Here is a 6,925-nt window from a genome sequence, read left to right on the forward strand (position 1 = left end):
TCTATAATACAAGAGTGTGTCTAGTAGAGTCTCATGGATTGATACGATGAGCTCCGTATCTATCTGCGAGAGGCTACAAGACATTTAGAAAACTTCTAATTCTTTCATTCTCTCGTGCGGCTACATTCAAATTGGTATCTATTCGATTCCAATTAGTATCTGAACTTTCTTATCTTAATCACCCACGGAGGGTGGAAACTCGTCCTTAAATTCTTATGCGAATGGTTGATCTATGCCGCTTTGTGGTACGGTATGAGATGTGTTGTTCTGATTCGGACAAGTGATCAAGTTCAGTAACTAGTTATAGCCTAAGGATTCGATTGTGTGGAGTCGCGATTAGACTCATTTATAATGGGAGTACTCGTCTGGCTATAGTTACTATGAAGGATTGAATCTTGTGGAAAATAATTAGGCATGGTTTGGTAACGGCCGTACTTGCAGGTTCACGTGATATCTCGGGGATATGGTACTAAAAGTCATTCTTGAGATAAGCTCGTTGATGTTATAGGACTATTCTATTATTAAGTGAATGCTATGGGCACATCGTTTGATCGGTAAATTTGACTGGGTTGTAGACTTCTGAGGAGCTAGTAATCGACTGATAGAAATGACTTCAATAATGGGCGAACGCGATGAGTTAATGACTTGAAGAGTTACTGGTTGTTTCACTTAGATTTGAGGAGAAACATTGATATTGTTTTGCGGTTTGTTTGGCTTAGATGGATGATTAGTTTAGAGAATCGAATGGATTTTAGTGTTTGTTGGTTGATAGTGATAAGATCTGTGTACATTGTACCCTCTCTAGACCCCACTTTATGGGATTATACTATGTATGGCATTGTTGTTGTAGTAGTATCCTTATAGTTGCTTTGTGACAAACCAATCGCAAGTTTTTTGTCAAATCAAATTAACACTATACAAACGGCTATGGTGGTAGACTGGTAGATAAATCAGTAGGGGTGTCAATGGTACGGTTCGAGCGGTTATTTTAAAAAATTTGCACCATACCAATTTTTCGGTTATTTTATTTTGTATAACCAAAATTAGACTTTTCGAAACCGTCCAATCATCTCGGTTTTTCTTCGGTATCGGTACGATTTAGTATTTTATAAAGAAAACGTCATATAAAAGTCACAAGTAGAAGTTGTACACGATACCAGGCATACTTGTATAAGACTTTGGCAAAAACTCTCTAGACATTTTATTGTTTAAAAAGTAAAGAATCAAGAAAACATGAACACAATTAGAATAGAGATCCATCCCACTATTTTATAGTAGTATAAGATAATATTAAATAAAGACAAAAAATTTAGATCACGCGAGCTGGAAGTAATCAACCAAAATGAGACACAAGAACTAAGTCTGATAAGATTCGATATCCAATAAAAGAATTTAAATCATACGAGAGGAAAGATATCTAATACCTTGTACCTTGTTACTCAAGATAGTTGGAATCCGCTCGAGGTGCTAGAACTAATTAGTTTCAATAGGGGTAACATAATAGGTTACGGAGTTGGGACTTTAGTGTTAATTGTTTGTTGCTGACTTGTAGTCATTTCCATCAACCCAGGCACAAGACGAAAAATTTAATGTTTTATTAATTTTAAACTTAATATACATAATATATTTTGCACATATAAATGTATTCGGTACGATTCAGTATTCTTTCGGTTTATTTTTATAAAATAAAAAACCTACCCAATTTTTCTGTACGGTTAGAAATTTATATAAAAACCGTCGATTTTATTAAAAAATCCTTATAATCGATTCGGTACGGTTCGGTTCGGTTCGATCGGTCAAGGCGGTTTTTACAAAACCATTGACACCTCTAAATAAATGTAATATATCCTCTATATAATTATCCTTGTGACAAGCAAGATACAGGAGGTGAGCTTGAAGAGGCTTTTTCTTGGGCATTATTACAAGTAGCAAAAATCTTTTCTCCAGGCACAACTGGAGTTATGTAGATATTCTCCATCTCAATGTTTTTGCAAGATGTGCTATTTCTACAATTCAAATTTATTGCTACTTTGCTGCTTGTAGTTCCATGTATTTTCTTGTATGTTACATTGCTCACTTTGACTGCACTTACCTGTTCAACATTTTTTCAAACAAAAGATAACTTTCAAATTTCTAAGTCTTCTTCAGAAAAATAAAATTTGATATATATATATATATACCTGAGGTTGACATGAATGACCACCATTGCAATAATTCTGATCAATAATTATTGGGTTTTTTACATTTTTGAGTTTAATATTCTCAAAATGTATAGACCTAGCATATCTAGAACCACCCTATGAATGCATGAAAGATATATTTTAGGAAAATTAGTATATGCATACAATTATTCAAAAATAGTTTACCCCATTAATATATACTCTATAAGATATATGAAAGGTGAGACCTTTTGTTACCTGCCATGATTAATTCTAACACCGTTTTGGGTTCCCTCTAGGTAACAATTCATTACATAGACATTTTCCACATTAGCAAATGTGTTATTTGGACCTAAACTTCCGATGCTACATACAAAATATTTGTTATTCTCATCATAATAATAAATTTCCCATTTATAGTAACCAAAAAAAGTGAGATTATTGAAGTACATGGTTCTACGTTATACCATGGCCTGAGCTCCTAGTATTGACGGCAATGCAGTCATCACCAGCTTCTTGTTTATTTATTTTTGTGACTTAATTAACTTTGGCGTAAAAAATTAAACATTATATGCAGTTAATATAAAAGAGTCCCAACAACAATAACTTTAGTAGTTAATACATCATTAATCAACTTAAAACTTCAGGATAAAAATACTGTGAACCTCTATTATTGGTTTTGTAGGTAAATTCAAGAACAGAAATACTTTAGAAAACAGTATGAAATAAGGATAATGGGTATTTATGTTTATCTCAACAAGATATTCTGGTAACATTTTGGTTATATTATAAAATCAATATTCACATAATTAAACCCCAAGTTTATGCATTTCGATTACTTTTCTAGGTAATATCTTAGAAGAACAGTTATATGTAATTAGTAGATATACCTTTGGATTGCTTTTTATTTTTCAAAAAACGTTCTAGTTTGATTTCAAAAAACAAAAACGTTCTTTTATAAATGCGGTTATTTGCATTAATCTTATTTTGTAAAATTCTAACAAATCATTTTTTCTAATCAATAAACAGGCTGAACATTTTAGGCAGTAGGAAGAAAATGAGAATTAAGTACCAGTTTGAATAATGGAGTCTTGAATTTGAAGCTGGCTAGAGAAAAAGATATCGATACCATCAGTATTGCGACTATAGTTTGGTGCACTTATATGAATATTTGAGAAGGTTACTCCCTTGCTGTAAGTAAGGATTATATGGTTTCTCGAACTATTCACTAGTCTTATTCCACTTAATCGAAGCCCATTACAATAATTAAAGTGGACAGCCTACAAAAAAGGGGGAAAAGAACTCTTTGTAATCTTATAAAGGAATAAGATACGTGCAAAAATGAATAGACTCAAGTAATAAACTCTGGTAAAGGATAAATCGCATAAGGATTAGATTGATTTAAACATAATTTACCAGGAAAAAGAAGGAAGTTCAACTAGTGATTCGTATTAGACGCACCCTTGTACTTGATAATCATTTTAGAAAAATGAACAGACAGTGACTGCATTATATTTACTCCATACCGTTGGCTTAGTGCAAGTCCCTTTCACCCGAAACAAATGTTATCACTTGTTAATATTTATGCAAGCAATGTACTGTTAAGAATTTGCTTCTAAAATGTTAGTAAAGTACTCCCTCAGTCCTAAAATTTGGTACAGAGTTTAAGAAATAAAGGAATACTTTTAAAATGTGTGCTCCAAAATAAGCCTTAAATATTTGTGTGACTATAAATCATCTCATAAAGTTAAATTGTTTCTAAATATATAAATGTGTCAATTTTTTGAGACAGACTAAAAAGGAATGAAGACAATCTTTTTTGGGATGGGGGGAGACGAGGGAGCATAACATTAAAGTTGAAGTAGCACATTTGTTCTCTTCGAACTGTGAATGTTGTTTGTTGCAACTATTTGCAGTGCGGTTAGTGCCATATTAGATTAATTGCAGTGTACAGGACAGAACTACGTGGTTTGAACGGAGTTCAATTGAATCACATTAATTTGTCAGAAAATTATACTGTGGAAATAAGGTAAAACAACCTTTTTTATATCCATGTGAATTCCTTAAGAATGGAAGTTTTTCTAGTATAATTGAGAAATTGTTTAAGCTCGATTTAGAGGAGAGACGCACCCTGGTACCGCTGGGAGTGTTCCACTAGCGTTGGCCATGGCCATTGATAGTACCGGAACCATTGATGAAGAGACCAAAAACTCCGGTAAAATAAATCCAACTTACATTTTCACAACCTGTCCACGCCTCTGGATCCCCCGGTGCTTCAATGGATCCTGATAACTGCAAGTAGGGGTGTCAAATGGGCGGGTTATATGCAGTCTACAAGCATGCTCCAGCTTGTAATATATCATTCTTTTTTTTTTGAATAAATACATGACATAACTAACTCTACTATATATTTATATTTAGTAGCTATAGTTTAAAATAATTACATCACATAGCTAACAATAATATGTTAAATACAACTTATAGCTATATATGTGTGTGTGTGGGCGCGCGCGCGCGCGCACAGTAGAATACCCAACATCAAATTATTCACTTCCAACCCAATCCTCTCATCTCTCTTTCTCTCCTCTTCCCCTCACTTCTGTCCTTCACCGCCGGAGACGTCGGAGCGCCGTCTCCGACGAACCACCACATATTAATTATTCAGTTTTTCTCCCTCTCTCTCTCTTCCATGAAAAATGTTCAATGTTCTTCAAGTCCACTATGTCTTTTCCGATGCAGGTAAACATTAGTGAAATTTGAATCATCGCTTAGCAGAAAAATCTAAGAAACAGATTCACAAGACTAAAAATTGCAATGGAATTACATTGTAGGACAAAAAATTCTGAAGAAAAAATCTGCCATATCAGATCTGAACTGCGGTGCCGGATCTGGAAATAGATCCGAAGATGTTGTGTTGTTGTTGTTGTTCGCCGGTGTTGATGACGATGGCGGTGACGGCGGACGGTGGACTGCGTATCCACTGTTGATGACAATGACAGCGGTCAAATCTGTGTATTCAACAGATCTGGCCGACGGTGGCTTTTCCGGTCAGATTCCGATGCCGGATCTGAAAAATCGTGTTTCTTTTTTAGTGTATTCATTAATTTTTTAGCATACAATTCAGTGTATTCATTATTTTTTAGCATTGGGTGTACATTCGTTAATTTTATTTCTTGTATACAAATGTATACAAATGAATAGAGTTAAATTTATTTCTTGTATTCTGTTTTTGAGTGAATTCATTAATTTTTTTAGTGCAAAATTTTGTGCTTCGTATACAACCGATTAAATATAATAAAGTGAATACAGTGTAAAAGTAGCTACAGTGAATACATTTAAATTGAATATAAAATTCAGCAAATTTTAATGACTGTGTTCATGAATACAGCGACGCGAATACAATAAGTAACAAGTGCTGAGTTTTGCTATATGTTTGCTATGTCATGTAAATAGGTAAAATGTAGCTAAAATGCATAAATAAAGCTTTCAAGTTAGTCATTTATGAAATTTTTCCTTTTTTTGAATAACTAGATGAATATTGATGGGCTTGAAGAGAAATTGTAGCATCTTATACTTGTATCTGAATATTGGTGGACTTGCAAGGCCCTTCGAATGTAATGGGCCGTACTAGATATGACTTTCCACTTGGTACAAGTATTGATGGATTTTTATTTTCATCAGTACACGCAGCTCTCCAAGCTTGTTTGATTGCCTATAATTATAGAATCACAAGGTGTAAATAACTGGAAAAGAACAATTTTTCTTTCCTTTCTATGTCGATTTTATTCTTCTTTCCTGGAAAAAAAAAGGGAGGCCCTCAATCAATGTAAAAGATCATTTCATTCTCAATAATTACTAAAAAGATCTTCTACAATGCCACAATATATATACACATACACACACATATACGTGATTCAGATGATATGCAGTTTTTAAGAAGTTTAACTTATATATGCCAACAATTTAAAGATCACCTGATTGTATAAAAATCCTTTACGCTATCAGAATGTATAAGTTAAACTTCTGTATAAGTTAAACTCATTTCATTTACGCTTACTAGCTCACTTAACAGTATTTTTCAAAAACAAATGAGCAATTGAAATTATGTGTTACTTGAGTGTCATCGTGCAATCCATCTCCAGCAGCGCCATAACTCGTCACATCAAAATTAATAGCAAGACTTATTTCAAGAAGAAATGGAGTAATACAAATTACAAAAATGAGAACTAGATCCTGCAAGAATTTAGGCACAAGAAACAAAAAATAAATTATCATGATTAGCGATGAAATTCGTAATAACTATTAGCAGCGTTGGTGAAACAATTCTAATATAACAACAACAAAAAAACAACCCAACTCAAAATGAATAATTAAATCAAGAAGAGTCTTAATTATAGCATATGTACTAAATTCAAAAACTTAAGAATATGAAAATTAACAATTCGTACAAGACTTTGAGCTCACCATTCAAAACGAAGGCAGAATAGTGAACAAAGTTCGTTCCTTTTTCGTTTTTTCTCTTTTTTTTTTTTTTTTTTCTTCTATTGTACTTTTCTTGTTTGGAGGAGGGCCTTTATACACTTCTCAGCATTGCATTTATTATGGGAAAAGATTTTCTAAAATCTACTTCATATAGGGGTGTACATGAACCGGGTTGGTTCGGATTTCTTAAATACCAAACCAAACCAATTGCGTCGGGTTTTTCAACCTCGGGTTTTCTCCGGTTATTCGGTTTTCTCGGGTTATTCGGATTTTTTTTCGGAATA

The 6,925-nt window shown here is 33.4% G+C and overlaps 1 pseudogene; it reads right to left on the minus strand.

The window, feature by feature from the left end:
• Positions 1 to 1,835: 1,835 nt before the first annotated feature.
• On the minus strand, positions 1,836 to 6,310 carry LOC132637667 (probable polygalacturonase At1g80170; annotated as a pseudogene).
• Between the last annotated feature and the right edge of the window lie 615 nt (positions 6,311 to 6,925).

This window comes from Lycium barbarum, chromosome 4 (assembly GCF_019175385.1).
Source record: "Lycium barbarum isolate Lr01 chromosome 4, ASM1917538v2, whole genome shotgun sequence".
Classification (NCBI taxonomy): domain Eukaryota; kingdom Viridiplantae; phylum Streptophyta; class Magnoliopsida; order Solanales; family Solanaceae; genus Lycium; species Lycium barbarum.